The sequence below is a fragment of the Pimephales promelas genome, chromosome 12 (genome assembly GCF_988280905.1).
Source record: "Pimephales promelas chromosome 12, fPimPro1.hap1.1, whole genome shotgun sequence".
In the NCBI taxonomy this organism is placed as follows: Eukaryota; Metazoa; Chordata; class Actinopteri; order Cypriniformes; family Leuciscidae; genus Pimephales; species Pimephales promelas.
Window position 1 is genome coordinate 32,822,731 of NC_142780.1, and position 16,543 is coordinate 32,839,273.

The 16,543-nt window shown below is 37.9% G+C and overlaps 1 long non-coding RNA gene across 7 annotated transcripts in view; it reads left to right on the plus strand.

Annotated features, from left to right (window-relative positions):
• Nucleotides 1-16,543, plus strand: part of LOC120471079 (uncharacterized) — a 60,199-nt gene that overhangs the window by 7,787 nt on the left and 35,869 nt on the right. For all 7 annotated transcript variants that reach the window (XR_016145815.1, XR_016145814.1, XR_016145817.1 and 4 more), the window contains exons 2-3: nt 5,368-5,447; nt 7,294-7,372. This is a non-coding gene — a long non-coding RNA (uncharacterized LOC120471079). The remainder of the gene's footprint in view (nt 1-5,367; nt 5,448-7,293; nt 7,373-16,543) is intronic.

The window sequence follows — 16,543 nt, forward strand, 5'->3', positions numbered from 1 at the left end:
CAATACCTGTATCATGTACCTAGAGCACATCAATGAGTCATTTATAGCATTTGCTGTTATAACACAAAGTATGATTGTACGTTTTTGTATGTACATTTTATCTCAGTGACATTAGAATTTTTAATGTCCTCAATTTTATTTTTCAGATGAGCAAATCCTCTGGAAACATGCATTAATTACATTCAGCGTCAGTTCTTAGAGGGGTTAGTTCACCCAAAAATGAAAATTAAACTGTTATTAATTACTCCCCCTCATGTCATTCCAAACCCGTAAGACTTTCGTTCAACACAAATGAAGATCTTTTTGATTAAATCTGAGAGCTTTCTGTCCCTCCATTGACAGCTACGCAACAACCACTTTGATGCTTCAAAATTCAAAAAGTTCATAAAGAAATCATAAAACTAATCCATGAATTGATGTTCGCAAAGACCCGCCCAAAATTTAGTCAAAATTTTATGAAGAGAAATGGCGTATGTATGACACGCCAATTCGTATTTCCATTTTTGGCGTGCTATCAACACGCATAATCGCATTTCAGCGTGTTTATGAACGCGGCTGACTTAACGTTATTACTGTATATATAAATATATCCCCGTCACTGGGGTTGTTAGCATTTATGAGTCTTCCCCTACCATCCTAGGAAAAAAAAATATCGCTCCCCAGATGTGGATCTACATTTTGCTTCGTTTCGCTCGGCATGTACTTCTAGAAACAAACTTTGTTGTATTATTTTCATGTTATTATCACTGTGATACAATCTGTATTGTAAAAGAGCTATATAAATAAAGGTGACTTGACTTGATTACTTCAAAAGTAAGACCTGGAACAGTTGTTATTTATATTAATTCCCTGAAATCCCTTTTAATCATTTAATTCCTTTAAATAATAATAAAAAACAATAACTCAATTCCCCCTAAGAAAAATAAATAAATTAATATAATAAATCCCCCCCATCCCCCCATTTTCAAGACTGGTTACGGCCTTGACAAATGCATCCAGTTGTTAGATTAATGAAGTTTCATTTAAAGTTCAAAGTGAACCTTGAAGGGCCCTGAAGTGCATTCTGGGGGTTCACAGTGGAGTCACAGGAATATGTTACATAATGAAATGTATCAAAGGGCCTCCAGATCAATTTCTGCTCGCAACCGCAGGCTCATTTTACATTAACCAATACTCTCAGTGTACGTGTTTCTCTTTTCAGAAAGTGAGAATAAAATGGGATGGTATTAATTTCAGATGAATGCAGTTTTATCTTAGTATTATATAAAGTTTGTAATTTTGTTGTGTGTTTTTGTCATTTTAATATTTTTTTTTTAATATCTGGTATCTGTAGCACTTTACAATGAAGTTCAATTTGCTAGTGCTAATGTTAACTTTCATTTCAGCATTTAATAATACATGACTAAAATCAAATTTTGTTTATTTTTTACATTATTTAATTGACTAACATGAACAAATAATGAACAGTTGCGTTTTTTATTAGTTTAAGTTATTTTAATTCTGTTAATATTTAATTTCAAAAGTGTGTTGTTTGTAAATGGTTTTTAGTTTTAATTAACAATAATAACCCTGTGTGGAAATTATAATTTAGTCAACAAATTGCTTGTTTACCCGTTGTTTTTCCCGGTAATTATTGTAATTATATAAAGCCAGGAATTGATGCTGGTTGTGATGAACTGCTCATCACATACTTTCTCCCCACATTTTCATTCTGAGAAAAAATGTCATTATTTCGCAGTCCTATTAGTCATTATTTCTCAGTTTATTATAAATAAAACAAACCACGACAATACCCGACAATGAACGGACTAAAATGAAATGTCCCATCACTATTTGAGAGAGAGAGTGTGTTTGTTCATAAACTGGAAGTGTTACTACTTTTGTCTTTTCTCCAAAATGATGGTTGACTGTCGTTGATCTGCTTTAAATTTTGATTAGCTTGCAAAGCTCTAGTTTAAAAATAGCTTCCTCAACACTGCATCCACACAAACACACATATAAACGTATGAAAATTTGCCAAAACCTAAAATAATCCAGTGGAAAGTCTGTTTCTACAATCAGGGAACGTTTCGTGAGAACAAAATAGCGCTTGGATTTGGAAAACGCAGCTGAGATCTGATCCAAGACAGGATGCTGAGGGGAATTAAAATAAAAATCCTTTAATTAAAAACACTGAAGGGAAGAGACTCGGGTTCCAGCGAGATGGCTTGTGTGTGCTTGCCAGACAGAACAGACAAAAGGAGCTTTCTGTGTGTCCTATTTCGCAAACAGAGACCCGGGAGGTCGAGGGCTGGGAGCGGGGGAAACACGCTCACCGTCGACAGGAACAGGTCGGGCCCGGGGCGTCTTAACCCTGAGAGAGTGTCTCGTTTCCTGTCGGTTGTGTGAGGGAGGTCAGAGGTCACTAACATCTCATGTGCAACAGTTCATGTGCGAATGTTGTCATCATCGACTCTCCCTCAAGTTGCAAAGCCTTAAATATCACATATTTTCATATAAAGACCCCATTCATACTGTGAGAAATGTCTACTATAAATTTATTTTTACCAATATTAACCATATTGGTAAAACATCTGTGATTTTTTTGTATGTATGTGCACAGAGGTTGGTCAATGAAATTGAAACACCTGGTTTTACAACACAATAATATTCAGATCTGGTGACTGTCAGACCATGGGAGATGTTCAACGTCACTTTCATCTTCATCAAACCCTTCTGTCACAAGTCTTGCTGTGTGTGTTGGTGCATGATCATGCTGACACACGGTTTGAGCATCAGGTGCTCATGATCCTCGGCAGTGTCGTGTCCATCAAACACAGTCAGGATTGTCATGATATTGCAGCTCAAACCATCACTGATCCACCCGTGCTTCACTCTGAAGATTGGCCGCCAGGCATATAGCCTATAGATGTGAAACTTCCAACATTGGCCAGTGTTTCAGTTTCATTGTCCAACCGCTGTGTTAAAGGGATTGTTCAATTTGAAATTATTTTTTGAAATATGTTTTATCTTACCTCAAGGGCATCCAAGATGTAGGTGTTTTTGCTTCCACAGTATTTTCAATTTTGATATTTTTAGGTCAAACCGTTCTTGTCTGTCAGTCATATAATGGAGGTCTATGGTCACCACCTCAAAGAGTGACTGTGATTACAAGAAGTAAAAGCGATATAAATACTGTTCGTTTTCCCACACAAACCGCTCGTTTCGTGTCTTAGGTCATCAATGTGTACTGACATTTACGAGTCATTAAATCATGTTTAATTTGGACTTCTCTGTGCATGCTCTTTGAGGTGGTGACCATAGACCTCCATTATATGACTGACCTAAAAATATCAAAATTGAAACTACTGTGGAAACAAAGACACCTACATCTTGGATGCCCTTGAGGTAAGCTAAAACATATCAAAAATTAATTTCAAAGTGAACTATCCCTTTATTACACTGTAAACTTAAAAAAGAAAATGTTTTAGCTGCCTTTAAAATTTTAAGTTTAGTCAACTTGAAAGTTGAAGATGCATAAATCAGATCCAGCGTTCACATCCGGTGTAAATATGTCCCAATATAAAAAGCAAACCACCAACGCAGGAAGCAGTTTTGCATAATCCTGTTAATCTAATTGCTATGGCTTGTGGGTGAAGCCCACAGATACTGTACGAGACCCCGACCGAGCGTGATGTCATCTGCTTCTGCTGCTCAGCTTGCGGATCGTTCACCTTTAAGTGCTTTCCAATATGTTTGCAGATCAAAAGGCGGTTTCACTAGAGCGGCAATAATCAGCCCTCGCTGCTGGGGGCCGGTGTGTGTGTGTGTGTGTGTGTGTGTGTGTGTGTTGATGTGGAGGGGATATGCAAAGGGCTTCTGGCATTTCCAAAGATAGCCAGGCTGACATTTCTATTTACTTTGATGTTAATAATCCCTCGCAAGTTCCCGAAAGCCAACTGATATTGTGTGTGTGTGTGTGTGTGTGTGTGTGTGTGTGTGTTTGTTTGTTTGTAAGAATAGGTAGAGTTTGAGGGGAGGCCTTGGGGCCAACATTTGTTCATTATTTGAGTGTGTGAATAAAATTCATGATGTTTAAATGGGTTGAATCTTAAAACACAAACCGTTTAAATTGTGTTTTGCTGTTGCATTCTTAATGTATCTTTAACACATTTACACTGTTGCTTTCTGCACCTGTGGATTAAAAAGTCTGTGAAAACAAATGTTATTTCTGCTTCACATGACCAGTTATTTTAGTATCAATGGGATAGTAATTTTGTTATAGTTTATAGTTTTTTGATATTATTAAAATGTTATCTCTGAATGTTTAAAAAGTCCAGGTTTTTAAATATAAAATAATATATCATTATCGTTGTCATTCTGCAAACATGAATGTTACTTTTGAATGTTCTCTGAACAAAAGTTCAAAACAAAATAATGAACCAGTGAGAGTCGATTTCAACAATGTCTAGAGGCGGCATGATTGAAAAAGCACAAGCACGACTGAGATTCGAGAGTGATGTTAGAGGAGAGATTCATCATTGCATTAATAAATTCAGTTGTACCATTAAGATACTTCAATAATGCTTTTACACCATTAATCAATTCACTTTAACCGTTTGGAAAAGAGCACTCTGAACATTCTGCTGAATATCTTCTGAAGAAATAAAATCATACAGGTTTGGAACACATTGCTATGAACACATTGATGGCCTAAGACACAAAACGAGCGCTTTCCGGCACTTGCACAGACCAAAGCGTCCACGCCCTCGGATCACTTGGGCGTGGCTGTGGTTACATGAGGTAAAAACAATATAAATACTAATTTTCTCACACAAAGCGCTCGTTTCGTGTCTTAGGCCATCAATGTGTACTTACATTTACGAGTCATTAAATCATGTTTAATTTGGACTTCTCTGTGCATGCTCTTTGAAGTGGTGACCATAGACCTCCATTATATGACTGACAGACAAATATCAAAATTGAAACTACTGCGGAAACAAAGACACCTACATCTTGGATGCCCTTGAGTTAAGCTAAAACATTTCAAAATTAATTTCAAAGTGAACTATCCCTTTAATTGTTCATATTAGCACCTACAATTTACAAATTAGCCCCTAAAATTTACATATTAGTACTTTTGAAAAAGTAGTACAGCCCCAGTGACAGCTTTCTGACCTTGTTTTCTGAGATGATGACAAATGTTTCATTTTGCGTTGAACTAGTGCTTTTAATTACCAGTAGTCAATAACATTAAACCTTCATGTTCTGGTAATACATTGCATGTCTTATTATTTTGGTGGGAGGAATGTTTTTGTGATGCGGCTTGTAACGGATCAGTTGGAACAGGAAATGGAATTTGGAATGACGATCCGTATTCTCTTTCAGTGAGGGGTGAGAGGAAGGGCACAGGGGTGTACGACGCCAACCAGGAGAGAGAGATTAGCACAACAGCTGGGATTTTGCAGGTGGGTGCTCATACACACACACACACACACACACTGTAAATTACAGGTCACAGATCAGAACTGAATTAATGCTAAATAAAGGGACAGCATATACAACTATCAGGTTGTTTTTACAATCATAATATAATATCATATAATATAATATAAGCACTGAAGCTGATTAGTCTTGTGATGGTAATGAGGAGGTTTGTCTTCGGAGCAGAAACTGTATCCTCCACTCAAGCTCTCGTTCCCTACGGGCTGAGGGAATGACAACCTGCTCCATTTCAGAAGCCCTGGCAGCTACACACACACACACTCACACACATGTACATACTGTAAACTTTAGCCTATATTCTATCCCCCTATAACCCACTCTAAAACTTAAATGAAAACTTAATGCTATTTTAGATTTTCAAAAAAGATCATTCTGTGCGGAGGGACCAAAAAAAGCTAAAAAATTACTACACTCTAAACAATGCTGGGTTGTTTTAACCGAAAATTGGGTAAAATATGGACAAACCCAAATGTTGGGTTTAAAATGTACTTTCACTTTCAACTGTACATTTTTAATTACATTTTAACCCAACATTGGGTTTGTCCATATTTGACCCAAATTTGAGTTGAACAGCATTTTTTAGAGTGTATATTGCCATCTTTGTGGGGTCATTTGGTCCCCATTTTGTAGGGATTACCAGGACCACACACATATACACACACACTCACAGATGTAAGTGGGCCCTTCATTGTTCAGTGCAGCTGTGTTTATGGCTCTCTGGTGAATCTCCTGTTGGCGTTTAGCGCTTCATTTGACTTGTGAGGGTGTTCACACACTGCCCTGCTTTCTTTCCCCGTCGGCGCTGGCGAGGGCCGCAGACACAAAAATGAACACAATCCATGTGCTGAGAACTACTATTACAATACCTATTTAAAGGAACAGTTCACACAGACATGAAGATTCTGTCATGATTTACTCTTCCTCGTGTTGTTCATTTGTGTCTTCTGCAGACGACTAAATTTGTTGGTATAACCAAATTGTTTTGAGCATTCTTCCACTTTGAACTTGTATTGTATGAGAAAAAATAGAAATTTCTCAAAATATATTCTATGTTGCACAGTAGAAAAAGTCAAACCGGTTTGGAACGGTTTAGGTGAGAGTAAATGATGACACAATTTTCATTTTTGGGTGAACTGTGCCTTTAAATGAATTATGTGAATTAAAAACTAGCACTTAGACACACACACACACACACACATTTTTCCAAAGGCGATCATTAGATTTTAATAGCATCTTTCATTTAAGCTTCAGTATCCAAAAATTGGCATGCTTGATTCATTTTGGAGAATCAATTGAAACTTTCAGTGAATTGATTCAAAATTCTGATTCAGCAACTCTTTTGTGCCATAATTTGGTGCCAAAACATTTTACGCAATGATTTTAAGGCATCTTTAATTGCCCATTAATTATACTACATTCACTATGTTTTAATAGCTTCTCTCGTTTAGACTTCAGGAGCAAATAACACTGAATCAGAGCTGTTTTCAAAAAACATTTTTTATTTGATTCATTTCAGAGACTCAATTCAAACTGTCTGTTTTAATGAATCAATTCAAATCTCTGATTCAGTGCCCAAAATGAAGTCTCCACATGGTTTTTATCATGTATTACAATGTTTGATCACACTTGTATGTTGATGTATATGGCTTTTGTTAAAATATATGAAGTGCTTGAAAAAAAGACTTTTAGCTCAAGTGTAACAGTAGAAGTGAATGGGAAGCCACCATGACGATGTGTGTGTATGATGGAGGAATGATATAATGCCATTGCCCTTTGGCAACCCTAACATTTTCTTCTTTATTTCCGAAGTTCCCTATCCAACCCTCTGAAAGAGCAGGTGTTTAAGACGGTGGAGACACGGAGGAGAAATGAGTATCCAGGCAAGCAGGTAATTGCACGAAGCCCGTGGCCTGGGGTAAGTGAACCTGTCCATGCAAGGATCCGCCGGGTCCTCTGTCAGGCGACCGGGACGGGGCCATGCATCATTTGGGCTCTGAGAGCAGCTGTCAAACTTAGGTTACAGGATATGATTAAAGCCAGGGGAGATCTCCTCCTACTTCCCATCTTTCCACACATCCACACCGGAGCATTCACTGGATCCTCCTCTTTTCTCTTAAAAGCTGGTTTCAGTTCGTTTGGGAGTGATAATTTAAAGTTTACTGGTCTTCTGTACATTAAAACCTGGTAATTTGCCTCAAGTAATTTTCTGTTAAAAAAAAAAAAAAGTTGTTTTTGTCTTAAAGGTGCATTATGCAAATCTCTGAGTTTTTGCAGAACTACGCCCCCTCTGGTGACAAGAGAAACTGCAACCAGAGGTGTGCATGGACCAAACGCACACACGCTTGCACGAGCTGTTCATAAACATAAGTTCAACAAATCTTTTGTTACAGTCATAATTTCTTCAGAGGTAATAAAAGTTATAAATCTGCAAGTCATTTAAAATATGTGAAAGGAAAGGCATTTCAGTAAATTACACACTTATGTGTGTGTGAGGGGAAAACGGAGGTAGTAGAAAACTTCGGGGGGTTTTTTTCCATCTATCTCCATGTTGAACTGTTTTTTGTGTTTACCAGTCCCTCCAGAAAAACGCGATTATGCGATCGCTGAATTCAATGCAAAATCAGCCAAAGTCCGCATATTTATGCGGGGGCCGCATTTTTTCAAATACGCCGCACTTTCGCCGCATAAATTGCCGATTTCCGTGCAAAATATGCGGGGTTTGCATAATTTCATAATCCTCGCATTTTCGTTGCAAAAAAAGTCACATGTATCTTAGCAGAAAGTTGAAAAATGTTGCGTTTGCTTCACACAAGAGCAGCCATTTCCCCCTGTTTCCATGGGAACGTTATGAAGTGACGCAATTACGCGACGACAGACAGACTCACGGAGGCGATGGACATCTCACAAATCTAACTCGTATAACTGTCTGTCACACGTTCTACCGTCACATCGTTACTTAATAAACATCATAAGATAAAAGAATTAGCATCAAACAGAAATTACCCGCACACATGGGTTGTTCGAGGCGCACATATAACACTGCAGAGAGTTCAACAGGGAGCGCACAGCTCTTAAAGGGACACCTTATTTACACTCGTTACAGTCTGAAATAAAACAAGATGAGAAATTAAATATTCCCAGCACTTTCTATGATGTAGTATGCTTGCTTATCAAAGGAAGTAATAAGAAATGACTCTTACATTAGCCTAGTATGAACAGGATGTTGGGGGAATCACTTTTTTTCTCTTTTTCATCAAACCGCAATTTTTGCAAATTCCTGCAATTTCATCGCATAAAATTGCATAAATTTACGGTATGATGCTGGTAACCACAGCTGCCAGTAGATTACCGCGTAATCAATCAATTTTTGCCCGCAACAATCACAAAAAAACTCCGCGTTTTTCTGGAAGGACTGAATACTATTATGGTAAATGTTATATATAAATCGCACATTTTTTCACAGATTTTTGGAAATTACCACCACAAAATCAGTCATTTTGATCGCAAAAATCAAAAAAAAAATCGTAAAATCCTGGAGGGACTGGTTTACTGTATCCACTTATGATTGTATTATTATGGAAACACGTTCATGAACAATATAAGTTATTACTTTGTATAGGACCCGTTTGAGCCCGAGAGCCGACCGGAGATCTCTCCAATTGTTGAAAGCCTTGTTTTCTTTTCTTTGTCTTACGTGGAGTTTGCGTTGGGGTTTGGACTGAACTACAAGCCGGTCTGTTTGAATCCATCTTCTACTTTTGTCGAAGGTTGACTAAAGTTTTGTCGCTCGAGTTGTCTTCGCTGATACAGAGAATGGCGGCGAATACACAAACCTTCCAGACATAGCCAGGTGTGTGTGAACGTGCATGACGTCATGCCCAGTCTCAAATTCAGTCCCGAATCCCTCTTTATTTACTTTTTTCCCTCTTTATTTATTTATTTTACTGTACAGGATTATAGAGGCAATCGCAGTGATCAGAGAAGGGCTCATTCAGCCAATCAGACAATTGTTTACGCATGTATGGGTTAGAAAAACAGCTATTTTTAACATGAAATGTTGCGCAATGCACCTTTAAAACAAGATAAATTACTTAAGACACAAAACTGTGTAAGATAACTCTTGTTTTCCGAGAATATCTTTAATGAAACGTGAACTGATCCGACCCATATTACAATACATGTAGCCTAGGCCTATTTTTCCACATGGACCGAGCATGCAAGGATTCTGTTGTGTGTGTGTGTGTGTATAAATCGTTCGTTGATGACTGTTCATGCATACTGAGATAACAAGCATTTGATTCTGGGGAAATGTCCTACGTGTTCACCTTCATTTGACATGCAGCTGTCTGGAGATTTCATAAAGCAAAGCTGACGGCTGCTGAATTCCTGATGCAATATAATTCCCTATTTCTAACACTAACGTGCTGTATAAAATGAGTGTAAAACAGAGAATGTGTCCAGTTACCCAAAGAACACCAGAAACGTCCACCCGTCCACTTTCAGTTGTTGTCCCTTTCAGAAGTACCTCAGTGTTCGTCCAATAAACAACAGCCAGAGGTTCAAAACCACTACAAAACATTTATCACCATATATTTAACACAATATTTCCTTAATTCAAGTTCATTGTCATTCCAGAAAGTGTCATTTAGGCTTAATTCAAGTGGATGGATGACATGTGCATGACATAATTAAAGCCGACAGTGATTGACAGGAGCGTTTCGATGGCAGCTAAAGATCTCCACTGCAGTTCTGCTCCCTGATTCGACACGTACAGCGTTTCAGCTGAAGTTTCCCTCCCCCAAACAAGCTTACGAAATCGGCCAACTGGAGTTTCAGCTGTCGCAGCGCTGGGAATTAGAGATGAATGGGAATATGAAATGCAGCACAGTGGGCCTTTAGTGTGTGCATGTATTTACTCTTGTAATTATTAATATGGGGCTGGGAGTAAATAAACTAAAGTCAGTCAGTGTGATGCAGCACAAGTTAATCTTCACAGTAAAAGGCATCTCTGAGTGTCAGAACATGCTGGGTCATACTGGATGCATGTGTTTTCATAGCTTATGTTTGAACTTAACTAAAGAGCTTGTGATTCTTTTCAGTGGCTTATGCTGATAAACCTCTGTAGATACACTGCCCGGACAAAGAAAAAGTCGCTGCTTGGATTTAAATAGGCAAATGCTTAAAGGAGGGGGTTGACTGCTTTTTTTCTTTACATGATTGTGTTTATGGGGTGCAATATAACATGTATTTGTGGTTTTTCTTTTTTAAAAAGTCTGATTTTTCCATAAACTTCACCTTTATTGTCAGCAGCGCTCTCCTATGTCCTCGAACGAGCGGTCGACTTCCTGAGTCTATGAAACCACTCCCTCAGAAACAGGCAGTGGGCTCAGATTGGTTAGTTTGGGCCGGTGTGTTGTGATTGGCTAAACTGTCGCTCACGTTGTCCGGAAGGTTAACGCCCATTACCTTTACGGGCGAAATGTGCCTGCGCTCCGGTCCATTCACGTCGATACTACAGTATCAGTTTGAGGCAGAATCAGACAGAGAAAGAGAGTCCTCACCACACACGGCTCTTACTAAACGTTTCTGAATGATAATTTGCTACATTTTTTAACGTTATATACGTTTGTTTAACATAATAGCATCTGACTGGCAACAATAGCAACTGACTGGCTACTAATGTTATAGCCTACTCAAACAGCGTTGGCATTAGATTACGTTCTTGATCAAATCGAAAATAACGTCATAAAGCACATGGAAAAATACGTTTAAAACATTAGTACTTATACAAAATTCAGGTCCATAATGTTTGTAACCATTTGCCGTATAGATAGCTTAACCAGTAGCCTAGTGGCTATAAAGCCAGCGCTGGCATTTGAAAAAAATAAAACACAAGGCTACGTCTGGAAATTATACATGCAAATACATTTAAAATGATGAAGTCTTAGCCTACTTACAGGTTGTGGCCCAACAACTGCTGCCTCTGGTTTTAAAGTTGGAACTGCTTCATGTTTTAGTAACAGTTTCTTGTTGAATCCGGTGTTGAATTCGTGGAGATCTTTCGTAAAATGCGCAGCACAGAGAGCTAAATCGACACTTGAACATAATCAAACATGAATTGTATCCATTGTTGACGAAGTACAGCGTCGGTGGGAAGCCTGAACACAGAAGACCTGACAGCTGGGTGAACACAACACATTCGACGAGCCGCAGAAATATCGTGATGCCCTTTTTTGCATTTTCCCGGAGGGAGGGTTGATGTAAATGTGTGGGTTAGTGACGTCTAAAACCCAGCTGTAGTCCCAATCGAGTCGTTTTTGTAGGCAATTATACTTCCTGATTTTTAAAAGACGATATCTCTGCTTACATTGAACTTTCAGTGCTGCAACTTTGCAGATACTGTTCATGCACCAACAGCAACATTACACACTATTTAAAAAAAAAAAAAAAAAAAAGTGAAATCGCAATCAAGAGTGGATCATTATTGCAGTGATTATTATTTTCTACAACTCAAAAATCGTTGATATTTCCATAGTGAGTTAACAACACCACTTCAACTATTTGGTGTTCAACCTTGCTTTGACGTTGAATTCATGTTTTTTTCATAATCTGACATTATTTCAACAACATTTAAACATTTAATGTCAGTCGAATGCCAGCTGGGGTGTAGCAATATATTTTGTCTTTGCCTCTAATAGAAATGCAGCTTGTTGGAAGAACACAAGCAAACTCTGAGCTGTGAACTATAGTCCGGGGTCTCTCTTCAGATCTACCGTTGTCTCTCTGGCCCGCAGACTTCAGGGAATGCACACGTCTTTCATCACGCCCTGTAATGACAAGCAACCATGTCGCCTGGCAAAAGATGGATGTTTTTCCATGAGGGTATGGGGAGCGAGCTTCCGGACTTTGTTTCATTGTGCCCTCCCTCTGCTCTGTAATGAAGCAGGGCTTGTGTTCTGGCCCATGTGCTGTAATCTGTGTTCTGACAGAACCGGAGACGTGGCCCGTGGGAGGATGATGTTGTCTCAAGTTCATTGCTACTCGCTGATGAAAACCAACTTCTGCCACCCCTAATAAGCTGAGAAATCTGTACGCTCATTATGATGATTATCCTTAGGTAGATGCACATTTCTCTCCATGCTGTCTTCTGACTTCAGCGTAATTAGCACCCAACCGGTCATGTTGGTGATGATCTTAGAGCAGGAGTGTGTGGTGAGAGCAGGTCATTATCAAAAGAATATCCGGAGGGTTAAACTGGGGAGAGCAAGCTATGGCGAAGGGGACTTTCTCTTTCGTCTGTGCTTCTCCAAGTGTGAATCAAGTTTTGAATTTTATGTGGTGAAAATGTTGCACTTTTCTCCCTATATCCTTCTTAAATTGCATTGGTTTTCAATCAGAGGATGCATAATTTCAACCAAACACTTACGTGTGGTCAAGCAGATTTGTTTACTCAATGCCACAATGCTTTTCACTATGAACACAGATTAAGAATAATACAATCCTTTTGGTTTATGCATTAATATAACAATACATAGTCAGAAATATCAATAAGGATTTTTTTAAAGCATTTTTTAACACATTTTAATAGACTACATGAATGCCACACGGAAACTGGCGTTTATGAGGAGGAAGAAATAAAGGAAGAAATGGGAATGGATCAATCAGAATCAATTTAATAACGCGTTCTGCTTAATGAACAAATAAAAAGCCGTTAAAATCGTCATAATATCACAATGTTTCTTGATTTTATTACCAGTCACATTTATTTTGAATACATTATAAATATTGGCCAGCCTGGTCACGTGACGAAGGACAAGGCGGCAAACCCGGATTAATCGCCTCAGCAGCAGCGCGCGCTGCTTAGTAGACATCCTATTTTAAATCTTATTTATTTATTTATTTACTTTTACTAATTTTATAATTTTTAAAATCGCAGCATCATACGTGGTGGCCACTTATCTCAGACTAGATCCACTCGAGAGTTCAAGAGGGCGTAACATTTGAACGGAGCGTGTAGGCTAAAGGTAACTTACATCATTCATCCTGTCAGTCAGTAAGTTAACGTTAGCTTATGACATCTTTCTTCTTGTCATCTTGTAAAACCTTAAAATGATGGTTCATATGGGGAATTTTTTAGGCTTGGTATATGTAAAGTTAAACCTCCTTGGTATAATATGTAAAGTTAACCTCCTAGCTACATGGGATTGTGAGTTGTAGCTAGTCTGAATGTGATTAACTTAAAGGCAGTGTTATCCGATTTAACGTTACCAAATTCTTAAACATTCAGCATGAACATTGTGTTCTGATTCATGAACGAATTACTCTTATGAGCTCTTATTTGTAGAGATTCAAAAACATAAAGGGCGACCAGTAATGTTATGATTCACAATTGAGTATTATGAGCCAATTTTTTAGGGAATGAGAAATGAACATGAACAGTGTAATCTGATTCATGAACAAATGACTCATATGAGCCGGTTCTTTTAATTAATAATTTGAAAAGATGAGTTTTCACTGATGAAATGAAGCAAGTGTTGTGTGTCAGTAGCCTATTTGTGTCAGACGTATTGTTCATATGACAATGTGAAATTAAAAGTGGTTTTATTGTAGTAATTATTGCATATAATAATTATGAGAGAGAGTAATGCGCAAATCCAGGCAGTGGCCTGAGAGAGTCCTGGCCCTGCTGAAAATTATTACATAATTATTATTAGCGTTGGGTGGGTATCGAGAACTATTTCCGAATTTCCAAGAACTGTGGATTTCATAAGACAAATGCATTTTGATTCCACTTATCGATTCCTTTGTGTTCACTTTAATATGACTTTAACCATTCAAGAGCAAGAAGACCCAGGCGCTGTTTTCTGTGCAGCACACACATCCCGACGTGGGCACAGAAAGCTGCATCTCATACTGTAACGCATACTTAACTGAGTACTCTTTTGTGTCTTCTTGCAATTGAACGGAAAATATACACAAAAATGTCAAAATATCCTCGTAAACACAGTCGGATATGTCTTAAACAGTTGATAAAGAAAACATGTACCAATATATTGGATCAATATTGGAAAGTGACAGCAGCCTAAATTTATTCCCACTGCAGTCTCTATAACATTAATCAAACAATAAAAGACAAAGATAAAATTCTCAAGCGTTTCTTGACTAACTAACTTTTGTAACTACATTTGTAAAGGCTAGCCTATATTTTATTTATAAAAGTACAGTGTTATTTTACATTTGATTACAGTACATTTCTGTACCTAAATCTTAAAATCTTAAAACAATTGTATCTATGTTCAGGTTATATTTTTTTTTATTTGTTCTTTTTTAATTACTGTGTTTACTTGTCTTTAATAATGCTTGAAAGTGATATTAGTTCGGCTAGTTGAAATGAAACTACAATGAAATGTTTTGTAATAAGACTTAATGTGAATGATATCTATACGTTTTTATTGGAATCGATAAGAACCGGAATCGATAAAACCTAATTATTATATGCAATAATATGTTAATAGATTAATAAAATTTACACACACATAAGCAAGTTTTTAGTTGTGTTTGACATTTAAAATTCCTGTTATGTTTAGTGTTGCGTCTAGTCATTGCTAAAAGTAGTTTTTTTTCTTGGTGAATGTTCACCATTCATTTGAAGTGTTTTTGGACAAGCACTAAGAAGTTGTCAAGTCGCACTTGTGATGAAATCTGCCTGGAAATTGCAATACGATCATCTCGGCACACGCAATAGCACTAACAAGCCTGGACTTCCGTAGGTGTCCATTTGGTAATGGGCTGTGATGAAAGATGGGATCCAGTTAAAGTTGAAGCAATATATCCTGGGCAAGAGCGTACAAGCTAAAATAATGAGACCATAACAAAACACTCTGTCTCTGCTGGCTGAAGAGAAAAGCCCTCGGGCGTCTCTCCAAACGCTGGAGATGGTTTTCATGTGGCCTGTTCCGGGACACAAGAAGAACAAGGTCGTCTTTTTGAGCGTGTGTTGAAGATCCCGATTGGAATACTTGAACCGCTGAATGTCCTTCTTCTTCACCTTTCCCAAGTCTTCAAACGCATTGGCACGGAAGTTAGTCGTAACTCATTCAGCGCGCGGCAGCTGCAAAGGCATTGGTGCTGCTGCCAGTTTGTCTCTGAGGACACGGCATTATGACAAGGTTCTCCAGTTTCACATCGCTCAGATTCTCCAGGGAGACACACCGCTCCTGTGGGAGTCACCTGATACAAACCCCTCTCTAAAGTGCTGGTTTATGTTCCAGAGAAAAGAGGCATCCGGGCCCTGCTTTACTTAGATGCCTTTGCTTCAGAAGCGGAGTTGGGAAGGATGGGTTTATTATTGTGACACTGCCTCCAGGCATGTAAAGGGTTTGTTTTTATTTTCAAGGCTCAGTCAAAGAGTGTATGCGATTTATTTAATTTTTTTTATGTAAGAAAAGTTTTTTTTTTTCTCCTTACATAGATAATATTTAGAAAAAGTGGCATCTGGCTGAAATATCAGGATAGTTCAGTTCATTGTAGGGGATTATTAATCTGCACTTCTACAAATGCATTCACATCTTTTGCATTGCCTCACAAGTTAAAAGTAGTTTAGCTTGTGCCTCTATTCTTTGCATTTTTGTATTGCACTGCCTGTGCCTGCGCAGTTCTGTGCAGCAAAATGCTGTGTGAATCAACAGATAGATATGCTTTTTCATCAATCTGATTTTGAACAAAACTTCAGTGCAAGTGCAATTGTTGCGTCCAGAACCAGTGAAAGAAAGTTAGAAAGAATGTCGTTTTTACCTTGATGACAGATCTAAAAAGACAGATAACATATACTTCATTTTAGAAGAAATGTTTTGTAAATAGCATTGACCAGTCCATGATCAACACTACTTTGCATGTGCGAAAGGTTATTTTGAATCAGGCTGAAAAAATAGTCAGATTCGTGCTTAATGTTTCAAATCCAAATTAAAGGGCACCTATTATGGCATTTAAAATGTTCCTAATTATTATAGTCCCCAAAAACAGTTTTACATGAAACAAAACGACAAAAAACACGTTTATT